The sequence below is a fragment of the Meleagris gallopavo genome, chromosome 1 (assembly GCF_905368555.1).
Source record: "Meleagris gallopavo chromosome 1, MGAL_WU_HG_1.1, whole genome shotgun sequence".
Lineage (NCBI taxonomy): Eukaryota > Metazoa > Chordata > Aves > Galliformes > Phasianidae > Meleagris > Meleagris gallopavo.
This window is the reverse complement of record NC_139404.1, coordinates 1,095,387-1,108,226: the sequence shown is the minus strand read 5'-3', so window position 1 is coordinate 1,108,226 and position 12,840 is coordinate 1,095,387. Positions and strand designations below refer to the sequence as shown.

Genomic DNA, 12,840 nt, shown 5'->3' with positions numbered 1-12,840 from the left:
TTTACCTGTCCACCTTGCTCCTTGAAGCACATCACTTACTATGCAGCTGTTTAACCATGCAAGCTGAACACTCAAAACTAAATCTGTTAAAAGATGAAATAGTTATTACATGTTTATAACAAACATGCCTACATACAAACGGGGCTGTTCAAGTTCTGAACAAACACAGGGGCTGAGGGAGGTTTTAGAAGCTGGTGCAACACACAACCATTTACTTTGTGCATGGAGAACAGAACACAGTATTTTATTTGCAGCTGCATTTTGTGCTTCAGAGGTCTTTAACATTTCCTCACCGCCACCTCCATCCACGTATGCTTCTCATTATCAGAGTTTAAGCATTACAGCCATCACAGGAACACATACCATTTGCTTCTTGGGCAAGAGACCCACCTTAATGCTTTACCTTTCATTCAAAAATATGGTGCAGAAAGAAGCCAGAAAAGGAAAGACAACTTGCAGCACTAGGCAACTATGAGAAGTGCTTCACATCAGCCTGGCCTTCCTAGGGAGAAAGGGAGCAGCGCTACCCCAAGTCCTCTCTCCTTTATAGGGAAAACTGAAAAGATAAAGGACCTTTCTGGGGTCCAAACAGCAGGAGACTCCAACAGCTGAAGCCAAAAATAAGCTTGTGAGGATAAGAATTAATTGAGACGACATCGAGGATGTGGCAATGTAAATAAAGCACGGAGGAAGTATTTTTGACCCAGACATGGGGGAAGTTTCCCAAGCTGCCGAGTCATCTCCATTTGATGACTTTAATTAGAGGGTTACGTAATAAACAGTGGGTGGAAACTGGTTTCTTTCTGATTGCATTACTTGTCATAGAATCATGGAATGGAGTAGGTTGGAGGGGCCTCAAAGACCATCCAGTTCCAACACCCTGCCAACATCTAACCTAAATCCCCCCTCTTTTAGTTTACAGCCATCACAAAACTCCTTTTTATCAGACCCTTACAGAGGCAGAAAACCATCAACACCAACCAAAATAATGCAGGTGAGGAAGCCCAGCACAATGCCCCGTGCTCCTCGCACAACCACACGCCCTGTTACCCACAAAGCAGGACAAAAAGGTGAAAACCAACAACTGCAAAGTAATGCTGGGCTCCCCAATCCTATAGAACCCAGGATCAGATGGAATATACCTGCAAGACAAAGTGCTGCACAAGTCTCTGAACATCTACACCGTACAAATGGAAAACAATGGCATTTCATTGATGTCAACGTGTCAGCAGGATGGATGTCTGCTGCTCTCCATAGATACAGCTTCCAGCTTACCAGTGTCTTATCCATCAATAGCATAGACTCCTTGGAGCTCAACAGGTGACTCATCCACAACCAAAAACCCAACCAGCCTTTGCCAGGCGGCTGAGAAGTATTGGGGGAGACAAGAAGAAAGGGTTGGGCTGGCGGAGTTGAACTACCTTCAACAGCGGGAACATGAGCAACCATCAGACTGGATGTGAGATGAGTAGTTTTAAACCACGAGGGGACAGATTACCTTGAAACACAAGTAAGATGTGCCCATGTGCCACCCAGGGGTCCTCGGTGGGCTGCACGCCTCTGTGTGGCAGCTGAAATCCCAAAGAGGGAACTTTTATCCTCAGCTGGCTGTAGCTGCTCCTAATTTTAGACAAGCATCCTTAGCAAGTGGCTATTTACCAAACAGCTAATGAAATTCATTAGAGGAAAGCTGGGTGAGTCACAAAGCCTCTGCTCCAAGTGCCACCTCAGCACCATTTTTTCTACTACAGTTACAACTCACAGAGCAAAGCAGTTGAGAACCCCACCACGCACCAGAAGTTATTTAAAAAGACCAAGGAGTGTATTACAAAATTATTTTATTAAAGGACTCAATTACTGGATAATCACTGGTACAAAAATAAAGCTAACAATACATTCTTCCTCTGGACTTCCTTCAGGAACAGCAGCAGAAGTCCAAAGTTGAATTTTACAGCAGTACTCGCACTGAAAGCCAACAGGAGCTAAGTTCTATTGACAGCACACGGCATTATGCATGAAGATTTATTAAATTTTCATGGTAGAAGGGATGCAAGGGCATCCTACAGAGGCACTGAACCCAGCTTCCTTCCTAGAAGTTATTTTCCGGGCTGCTTTTCAAATCATAAAAGGCTATAGCAAAAATAATAATAATAATAATAATAATAATAATGAAATAAAATAAAAAAATATGAAAAAGAACTCAAAGCCTCCAGGGAGGCTGAACGGAATCTCCCAGGGCTCCCAACCCATGATCCTGTGGCCATTGGTGCTTCATTTTCGTTACAAAGCTCAAAGCCTCCAGGTTTGAGCCTGCCAGAAGCCAAGCAGGTTGTGATAAATCTAACAAAGCTGATTCAGGTTCGTGAGCAGCAGAAAAAAAGCAGCAAATTCCAACGCTTTTGGTAGTCCTCACACCAAAATACCTAAAAATAAGAGCTGACATCTGTGCAGCTGACCAGTCACAGGGTTTAATAAAGCCAGTAATTAAAGCCTAATCACCACCAAGCATAAAAGCACTGTGTGGCAGGAGTTACAATGCAGCCTTTGCTCATCGTCCTCTACGAGGTTTATGCCATGCATTAATGCATTATGCCACACGTCATTGGATTTGTGGCAGTGAGAGCCCACTCACCACAAAGTGTGCACCTAACAATGTGAGAGCCCTACAAAATGGGACACAAAGCTCTATCCGAATGAACACGTGGAGAAAATGATGTATTAGATGATTTAACTCTACATCATAACACTCAACCATAACGAAGGATACCAAAACCCCAAAGAAAGGCAACGTGATCCAAATCCGTGATGAATGAGGTCAGAACCTCAAAGAAAGTCAACGTGATCCTCATCCATGATGAATGAGGTCAAAACCCCAAAGAAAGTCAACATGATCCTCATCCATGATGAATGAGGTCAAAACCTCAAAGAAAGTCAACGTGATCCTCATCCGTGGTGGACAAAACTAAAACCCAAAAGAAAGTCAACGTGATCCTCATTCATAATGAATGAGATGAAAACCCCAAAGTCAACATGATCCTTGTCTATGGTGGACAAGACCAAAATCCCAAAGGAAGTCAACGTGATCCTTATCCACGGTGGACAAAACTAAAACCCAAAAGAAAGTCAACATGATCTTCATTCATGATGAATGAGGTCAAAACCCCAAAGTCAACATGATCTTTGTCCATCATAGACAAGACCAAAATCCCAAAGGAAGTCAACGTGGTCCTTATCCATGGTGGACAAAACTAAAACCCAAAAGAAAGACAACACGATCCTCATCCATGGGGGACAAGACCAAACACCTAAAGAAAGTCAACGCGATTCTCATCCATGATGAATGAGGTCAAAACCCCAAAGAAAGTCAGTGTGATCCTTCGCCATGATGGACAAAAATAAATCCCAAAGAAAGTCAACATGATCCTTAGCCATCCTGGACAAGGCCAAAATCCTAAAGAAACTTAATGCGATCCCCAGCCATGATGGAAAAGATGAAAACTCCCAACGAAAATCAATATGACTCTCAACCCTCCAAAGCAGCCGTCACAGACAGACACTTCCTCTTTCCCACAAATGTTCTACCAGACATTAAAAAATAGAAAACAGAACGATTTCTCATCCGCCCCCCCACTGTTAGGACACGAAAAGAGCAACCCCACCGCTCTAAGGATGAGCAAAGTGCTACAGATGACACAACGGCCAAAGTAACACCGAAGCACAAATGCATAAAACTGTGAAAAATGACACAAATCACCCGGCCAGCAATGAGGCCAGCACCTCAAAGACTGAAGCACAGCACGCCAAAAGGTCTTAAATTCTGGAAATAGCAAAGGGCGCTCTAGGTGGAGGGAGCAGAGATCCAAATCTTGAAGGTATGCACAGAAAATATTTCTGCATGTTATCAAAATTAGCAGTAGATGCAAAAGAGCTCTTCCTGTGCATGGTTAGGGTGGGGATTTTGTGCTCTGTGATCGTTATTTATGGTTCCCAATCCCAAACAGCTCAGGAAGCAGTGGGAGCCCTGTGGCCACACCACAGCCCAATAAAAGGGGGGAGGAGGAATAAAGGGAAGAAGTGTTTTAAAAAAAAAAAAAAAAAAAAAAAAAAAGGGGGGGACAAACTAAAAAAGGGGAGAACAGGGAAAAACAGAAAATGAAGGAAAAAAAGGGGGAAGAAAAACGAGGAAAAAAAAAAAAAAAGGGTGTGGGGAGGAAAAAGGGGGAAGAATATAAGTAGTGAAAAAGGAAAAAAAAATAAATGGGGGAAAAAGTAAAATAAATTAAAAAATAAAGTGAAGTAAGAAATATTAACCAGAAGAAAAAGGGGGAAAACCTAAAAGGAGGAAATATTAAAAGGGGAATAAAAGAAAAAAAAAACAGAGTGAAAAAGAAGGAAAAAAAAGAGGAAGAAAAATTAAAAGGGAGGATAAAAGAAAAAAATATTAGAAGGGGAAAAATAAAACAAGGAGGAAATGAAAAAAGGGGCAAAACTTAAAAAAGGATTAAAAATGGAGAGAGAGAATTACAAGGGAGATTAAAAAAAAGTAAAAAAATGTTAAAGAGAAAAAAATAAGGGAAAATAAAAGGAGAAAATTTTAAAAAAAGGAAAAAAATAAAAAGGAAAAAATAGGGAAGAAAAACAAAAACAGAAAAGAAAAAGCAAAAGGAAAAAATAAAAAGGGAAAGGGGAAAAACAAAAAAAGGGAAAAGCAAAAAAAATAAAAAGGGAAAAGCAAAAAAAAATAAAAAGGGAAAAGCAAAAAAAATAAAAAGGGAAAAGCAAAAAAAAATAAAAAGGGAAAAGCAAAAAAAAAAAAAAGGGAAAGCAAAAAAAATAAAAAGGGAAAAGCAAAAAAAATAAAAAGGGAAAAGCAAAAAAAATAAAAAGGGAAAAGCAAAAAAAATAAAAAGGGAAAGCAAAAAAAAAAAAAAGGGAAAGCAAAAAAAAAAAGGGGGAAAGCAAAAAAAAAAAAGGGGAAAGCAAAAAAAAAGGGGGAAAGCAAAAAAAAAAGGGGAAAGCAAAAAAAAAAGGGGAAAGCAAAAAAAAAGGGGAAAGCAAAAAAAAAAAAGGAAAAGCAAAAAAAGGGAAAAGCAAAAAAAGGAAAATTGGATAGAATAAAAAGGGAAATTAGATAAAATAAAAAGGAAAAAATTAGATAAAAAGGGAAAAAGGAAAAAAAATAAAGAAAAAAATAAAAAGGGGGGAATAAAAAAAGAGGAGGTGAGAAAATTTAAAAAAGGAAGAAAAAAAAAAAAGAGGGAAAATAAAGAGCAAGCACCCCGGGAGCGCCCGGCAAACTACAGAAGGGCCGCAATAGAAGGAGCGGCGGCGGGGCGCACAAAATGGCAGAGGGGTCCCCGCCGCCCCGCCGCTCCTCCCGCGCTCGGCCCGGCGCTGCCCCGCGCCTGTGGGCCCGGCCCGATCCCCCGGCCAACCCCTAAAGCCGGGAGGGCTCCGCGAGGCCTTCCCGACCCCCCCCGCGGTCCCCCGGACCCCCTCCCGGGGCGGCGCGGCCCGGCGCGGGGCGGCGGGGCCGGGGGTGCTGGCGGCCGGCGGGGGCCCCCGCGTTGCTGCGGCTGCGCCGGGGCTGGAGGAGCTGGAGATTGCGCGGTAGGACACTCACCTCAGAGCGGCTGCGCTGCGGCGGGCCTGCGCCGTGCGGCCTCCGGCGGGAGGCGGCCGGGGACGGGGAGAGCGAGAGGAGAGGGGGGAAAGCGGCGCGGCCCGGGCGGAGCCGCCGCAATGGCGGAGGGGAGAGGCGGGGAGCGGCGAGCGGAGAGCGGCGGCGGCGGGAGGAGGCCGGGGGGAGAGGGAGAGAGGGGGGGGGGAGGAGGACGTATGGCGTCATAGCGCGGCGCCGCCGCCATGATGGGGAGGGAGAGGGCCGCGCGCGAGGCGCCATCTTGGGGAGGTCGGTGTGGGGGTAATGGGGAGAGAGGAGGCGCCATCTTGGGGAGGGCTGCGGGGCGATGGGGGCGAGGAGCGGGAGGCGCCATCTTGGGGAGGTCGCAGTAGCGCTCCCCGTTACCTCGCAGCCCCTCAGCGCCTCTTATTTTTTTCCTGTGAAAAATAAACATTTTGGATCGTTGTCCGGCGATGTTTTCTTCGCCTCAGCCACCGCACAGCGCCCGGAGAGTGTCGGGGTGGGGGAATCTGCGTTGCTGAGGGGTTTTGGGTTGTGTGGGAAGGAGATGAAAATCAGGCGAAGCCGTAGGTGGGACTTCAGAGTTTATTGTGTGACGTTTGGGGTTCAGAGCTGTGGGGGGGTCGTGGGTTTGTGACAGGGGACATCTGAGGGCTTCCAGTGGTAAGCGAAGTATGAGCGATTTAAGTGATTTGAAGTGATTCAAGATGGTGAGGGAAATAATAAAAGTAGGGCTAATTCTGATTAGTAGGAGGGATTTTAAGGAGGGATTTCAGAATGAAGCTGTTAGGATGGGATGTTCCTCACAGCTGGAGGATGGGTGCGAGGAGGGAGGAGAGTCTGAAAAACAGAGGAAGGAGGCAAAGGAAATAACAAAAATAGAGATAAATCTGTTTTATAGGAGGGGTTTTAAGAAAGGATCACTTAAACACAATGAAGATGTCAAATATGAAGTGTTTTCCTTACATCTAAAGGATGCTGTGGATGGATGCTTCCAATTGGAAGTGTAAGGGAGGAGGATTTGAAATACAGAGAAAAAAGGAAGTGAGGAAATAATAAAAATAGGTATAAATCCATTTTACAGGAAGGATTTTAAGAAAGGATCACTTAAATGAAATGAAGACGTCAAGTTTGAGGTATTTTCCTCACATCTAAAGCATGGTGAGGATGGGTGCTTCCAATGGGAACTATAAGGGAAGAGGATTTGAAATACAGAGGAAACAGGAGGGGAAGGAAATTAAAAATAGGTCTAATTCTTATTAAGAGGAGGGATTTTAAGAAGGGATTTTAGACTGAAGCTGTCAGGTTTGAGATGTTTTCCTCATGGCTAAAGAATGGGTATGAAGAGGGAGGTTAACAGGAGCTTGTTTGCAGCTGGAAAACAAAAATATTTTCAGGAATATTCCTTAAGGTGTGTTAGGCACTCTGCTGGAGATCTCCCAGGTGAAATATTCAGTTGCTTTTAATTATAGTAATCAGAGTTTTATTTTTGTTGGCATAAAATATGTGTGTGTGTGTGTGTGTGTGTATATATATATATATATATCTAATATTTATTTCTTATTTTTTAAATTTCAGGACATCAAGCTACCGTCTGTGCCTGGTAGAAACCTCTTCCATGGGTATGTCAGAGTTATACAAATGTTGTTATCCTAATATCCACTCCTGGTGGTTTACAACTTCCCTTAGAATCATAGAAACATTTAGATTGGAAAAGACCTCTGACATCAGCAAGTCCAACCCCAGCTCATCCCCACCGTGCCCGCTGAACCACATCCCTCAGTGTTACATCTCCACATTACTGAACACCTCCAGGGACAATGACCCCACTAGGTACCCATTCCAGTGCCTGACCACTCTATGAGAAGACATTTTTCCTAATATCCAGTGCCAGTGTCTGTGAAATGGGAGGCATCTTAACATGCTGACCTGATCTGTCAGCCCTCTGTGCATTTTATAAACTGATAAACGTAGGAATAACTTCATCCCATCGATGGAATGAAACACAGCCACCAATTTTTTTCTGTTAACAAACGGAATAAAGCTGTAAATAGCCTCCTAGGGCAGGTGCTTGTGACCACACGGCATCCATCTGAAGATGGAAGAATATGGAAAGTGTGGTAAGAAGAACTGCAGAGCCAGCCAAGTCAATTGGCATGCATGTCAGGTCAGCTCAGGATCGAATGTCCACTCTGCAGAGTCACACTCCATTTGTTGCCTCTGCAGTGCCCCTGCATTTCTTCGGGAGCTTTGCAGCCACACGCACACTCTCACAGCATGTTGTGGGAAAAAAAAACAAACACTTCTGCTTTTTGCACGAATGTCATCTTAACCCATAGACTCAGGGACTCTGAATTTGAGATGCTCTAGGTTTCTGTTATTGGTCTTCTGTGAGTTCAAGTGTGGATCTGGGCCAAATGGTGGCTTATGTCAGTTGCCCCTGGTGGGGTTTACCGCTCCTGGAAGCAGGGTGAAGCTTTGCCAGCACATTCAGACGTGTGGAAGCAGCTGATGTGGACTAATAGCTGTGGAATTCCCTTGTGCTAATCAGCAGCTTTGGAACAAGGCCACGAGCACAAAGAGTTGGGTCTGTGCCACCCGAGCGGCGTGGTATAACCCAAACCTCCACTGGATGAAGGTCACTTTCTGGTACATCACAGGGAGGCAGACTCACATGAGCCACCAAGACATTTTCATAGTGGTAGGATGTGAGAACACTGCAATAGCTTCAGGAGGCTCTGGAATCTCCCACAGTGGAAGTTTTAAAGACAGGTTAGACAAATACTGCTCAGGAATGCTGCAGGTAGAGTTGTTTGTGCCTCAGGGAGAGGGATGGCTGACACAAGGTCCCATCCAACTGCATTTTTCAGCCACGTGTCACTGATTGGTTTGGAATAGGCAGATGAAGCCAGGAGATGTTGAAAGCGCATGTTTACAAGGCAATAGCTTGGGCTGGGCCTAACACATGCCCTTTTTTTTTCTTACACCTCTCAAAAAATTCTTATCTGAAGACTGCAAATTGGACCCCAGCCTCTCAATGGGGAGGGGCATGGACATTCATTTGGAATGCACCAGACTAGTCCTCAAGAGGCAGAATTTCCCAGAGTAAATAAACTCTTTTTACAGAATTGAACGTCAGTGCATTTCTCCAGGTTCTCACGGCTGCCCTTGTGTCATAGGCTCACACTCCTATGGGAAAAGAGGTGCCAAAAGGCTAACCGTGAGTTCGAATGGATGTTTTGCCAACAGAAGGGTAGGGAACATAGGTTGCACACCTGTGGGAGTGCCAGGGTTAGTTAGGACATGACAAATCCAGCATCCAGGAAAAGGACAGGGAGGAGATTAGCTGGGCGAAGGCAAACAATGCATGGTGGAAAATGGTGGAAAAGGTGAGTTCTGGTGACAGAGTGGATCCAGAAAAGCTCAGATGTCCACATCTTTGGCCTGGAAAGATTTTCCCAGATTAAAAAAAAAAAAAAAAAAAAAAAAAGCAACCATTACTTTCCTTTAACACAAATCTTTGCAACAGTTATTGTCCAGTAATGTGCAATAAAATTGATTTGCAGGGCACATAAAGAGCCAGACTTGGTTTTCATTACTCTAGGGAGAGTGCTGATAGTGCAATGAGTTTGTTAAAAGTAGTCTTGATTGGGTTCTGGTTGCTGCAGCTCCTCTGGAGCTAGATTAGACCAAAGCTGAGTCAGGATTTGGGGAGAATTTCTGCAATAAAAATCTGTTATGATTTGTGCTGTCACCAAAATCCACACAGGTGCAGTAATTCTGGAGAGCTGCTGCTGTTCGATGGAGGATTCTTGCAGCATCATCCAGAGCCCGACCTTTACCCTCAGTTCTCCAGCGTGGTGTGAAGATCTAGGAGCAGCCTGGACTGGGGCCGAAACCTCTGTTTTGGTAATGATTCCACAACAAAATGGGTCTGAATGTGCAGCAGTAAAACTGATACACAGCTACTCTTGGAGAGAACAGCTTTACAGTCACGATTCCTCTCTTGCAGCATCCAGTAACCAGTCTGGCTTTTGGTCTTGCCCTGCATCAACCAGCTTTTTAACTTCACTTCTTCTCATAATTAGTGATTAATTTTTTGTTCTGCCAGTACCCAGATGAGTGTGATTCTCTGATCTCCATGAAACAGCAGTAACAACTACCTGGAGAATGGCATGGAAGAACACACTTAGGCCTTTCAGTGCCTTTTCCTTGCTGTTCAGCACCGAACTGCAGCAGATCTTACAGCCAAAATAGTTAAGGGAGAGACAGAGAAGAGACACTAAAGAAAGAAGAAATGCTATAGGAACTCTGTTGGCAGGAAGACTTTTCTCTGCCGTCTCCACATTCTGCCCTAAGCTTATTTTTAAATACAAGGCGATTTCCCCTTGGTTGGGCTAGCTGTCTGCACACAATTACACTTCTCTATTATTAGTGAGAGTGAACAGTGCTGAGTTTACAACTGTGCAGAAGAGATAAGCTCAAGATGACTGTGGTTCCTCTCTAAGGGGCTGTCGAGCTGTGTTCAGCTCTGCATCTGGGACACTGCTGTCCTGAAACGGGGAGGAATCCTTCTCCTCTGAACAGGGGATGCCCAAAAAGAGCAGGCTGGGTGAGTTTCTACTAATGGAAGATTAGACAGAGAATCTCTCACATGATTTTACCCTCTTCATCAAGGACACTGGAGTCACTGGAGTTTCTGAGCTTTCTGATACCCATTTTTATGTCAGAATAATCACATCCTGAACTCCTTTTACTAAACGAACTAAAGAATCTATACAACTAGTCCAAGCATAGATGCAGATGCATAGATTTATAGGAGACTAATGCCATGAGTCTCAGTTTTATGGCTCTCCCATTTAGCAACATGCAAGGAGAAAACCTGCACGTCAGAAGTGCTAATTGTTACCTTCAACAAAGGTAAAAAAACAAATCGAAACAACAAGAATAGCAGGTTTCAAAAATGGGACTTAGGAGTGAAAAGCAAAATAAAAATTAAAAAAAAAAAAAAAAAGTGCACTTTGCACTTTCTTAACCAAAAGAGCTGAAATGAAGGAATGTTAGGGGAAAGGAGTTGTAATAAGTTTGAGTAATCAAAGCATCTGCACTTAGAAGAAAACAGAGCTACTCCTTGGACATTTTCTGAGGGCACACTGTAATTAACAGGTACTCCCAAGATGTCTGTCTTCAAAAGGTGCCAACATTTCTCGATAAGTTATCTCAGGAGCCAAAACAACAGGTGACAGAAGGACTGTTGCTTTCAAGGACACCACTTCAGGTCACACCATTCAGATGAGCTGAGCACCATGGAAAGCTTGATAGTTGTTGGATTTAGGCAGAGCCTCGTGCTAATAAAGCTGCAGTATGCCCAAAAAGAAGATGTCTGCTTGAGCATTGCTTATCCTGAAGAACAGAAGCACAGGGAGAGATTACACAGAATTAAGATCACGAAAGGAGGCAATACTATCAACAATATTAAAAGAAATAGTAATTTCATAATTTCATAAATAATTTCATTTTCTTCCATTCCTGCAAGTCACGTCAGAAGCTTTAAACCAACTATGCCTCTCTTTATCAAGCCCTCTTATGAAGCAAGGATGGGAAACTACCAGAATCCTCAAAAGCAAATGACATAGGAAAGGAATTCTCTCCATAGGTAAGCATTACAATTTCAAGAAGACCAGCCAACCTACGTAACATTCTGAACTGCCACTGGAAGAAACCCATAGAAGCTCTCACATTTTGTGTAAGCAGGGAGGGAGCCAGATCATTCCTGGAATGCAGTGAGCAATCCAAGCTTTTGTAACCATACAATGTGCAAGTGCTTCATTATGTAGCATCGGTCACTTGGTCAAGGAGCAGATTTATTTTGCAAACATTATAGTCCAACAAATGAGCAGTTTGCCACGAATGTGAAAATGAAATGTCATCTCAGTATGCGTGGAGGACTCTTCACCAGCTGGTTATCCTTGTACTTTGCAGAACAGGAACCTTACTGAATGACACAAAAGGATCCCCAAGAGATGTACGACCTATTGGAATCACCTTGAGAGAAAAAAGGGTTTTTCTGAAGTTAAATGTTTGATTTTTTTTCTTCAACTTGCAGTAAGTAGTATTTAACATTTTGGCTTTCTTCACATAATCCAGTTATGCTGGTTGTCCTGCTAGCATTAAAGAGAGGCTTCCTTTTAGCTTACAAGACTGCTTATCCTATTGCTTTTTGTTTCAGCTATTATAAATATTCTAACATTCAACAGTAATTACAGATGAACTTTTAAAGCACTTGGTCCAAGCATTTTCACCAAAGAGAAACTGCTCCATTCATGACATACAGTCATGGCCATCCCAAGGAAGACACTAGGCTACACTAAGCTTTTTCCTCATTTTTCTTAAACAGTTCTCTTTGTTAGTGCCAATTACAAGAAGAATATGGCTTGGACTCCCAAATTCACTGAATACCTCCAGAAATCCACCAATAACTGGGTAACACACTAGGATGCAACAAAAACACCCCAGCATCTGGAATGGAAAGCTTCAATATCTGTCTGGCACCCAAACAGCACATCTGAGAGGGCAACCACTGCTGTGAGTGCTCGTTTTTTGGTCCTTCCCATCTTCTGTACAACAGTTACTAACAAAAGGGAGAAAAAGCTCACACCTTTTTTAACATAAGCAGGAAGTGAGAGGCTGAGGAAAAAAATACACTGAAGTTGGATGACATTTTTTTATTCCCGTGAAACATCTGAAATGGCTGTAGGGAACCAAATCAGTGGAAATGAGCAAATGAGACAGGAATTAATTAACCCACCAAAACCTCAATTTTATTTACTTCTGTGGGCACTATTTAGTGCCAACATCTAATGTGCATTTTGGATAAAACTTTTTCTTTAAATATCTGCCATGTTAACTACTTCATTCTGGAGATAACATTTATGACCACAAAAATCCTCAGCTGTCCTCCTCTGAATTTGGGAAATAACATCTAGGGCATTTCCTAAGGTGAAAAATGAGACAAAAGAGTTTGTGCTGCTTCTCAGGCCTTTCTTAAGTATCACAGAGATCTGCAGTGCTTTTCTTAATGTGAAAATAACACATATGCAACACACAAGTGTTGGCTGAAGGATATTCTAATACCAAGTGTGGTGAATAATGGCTGTTTACACAGGAGTTAAACAAAAAGACATCACTCTCACAAC

At 43.2% G+C, this 12,840-nt stretch overlaps 1 protein-coding gene and 1 long non-coding RNA gene across 4 annotated transcripts in view; one reads left to right on the top strand and one right to left on the bottom strand.

Moving 5' to 3' along the window:
• NRF1 (nuclear respiratory factor 1) overlaps positions 1-5,817 on the bottom strand; it is a 47,721-nt gene extending 41,904 nt beyond the window's left edge. Inside the window, exon 1 of the mRNA XM_085242248.1 lies at positions 5,624-5,817. The gene's annotated coding sequence lies outside the window, so the exon portion shown is untranslated. The remainder of the gene's footprint in view (positions 1-5,623) is intronic.
• On the top strand, positions 2,708-12,536 carry LOC109365916 (uncharacterized). Of its 3 annotated transcripts, none has more exons than XR_014887944.1 (3): positions 2,708-3,872; positions 7,223-7,266; positions 9,414-12,536. It is a non-coding gene; the product is annotated as an uncharacterized LOC109365916 (long non-coding RNA). The 3 variants fall into 3 exon arrangements; XR_014887939.1 differs by lacking the exon at positions 2,708-3,872 and adding an exon at positions 4,992-5,610; XR_014887946.1 differs by lacking the exon at positions 2,708-3,872 and adding an exon at positions 5,845-6,143.
• The last annotated feature ends 304 nt before the right edge of the window (positions 12,537-12,840 follow it).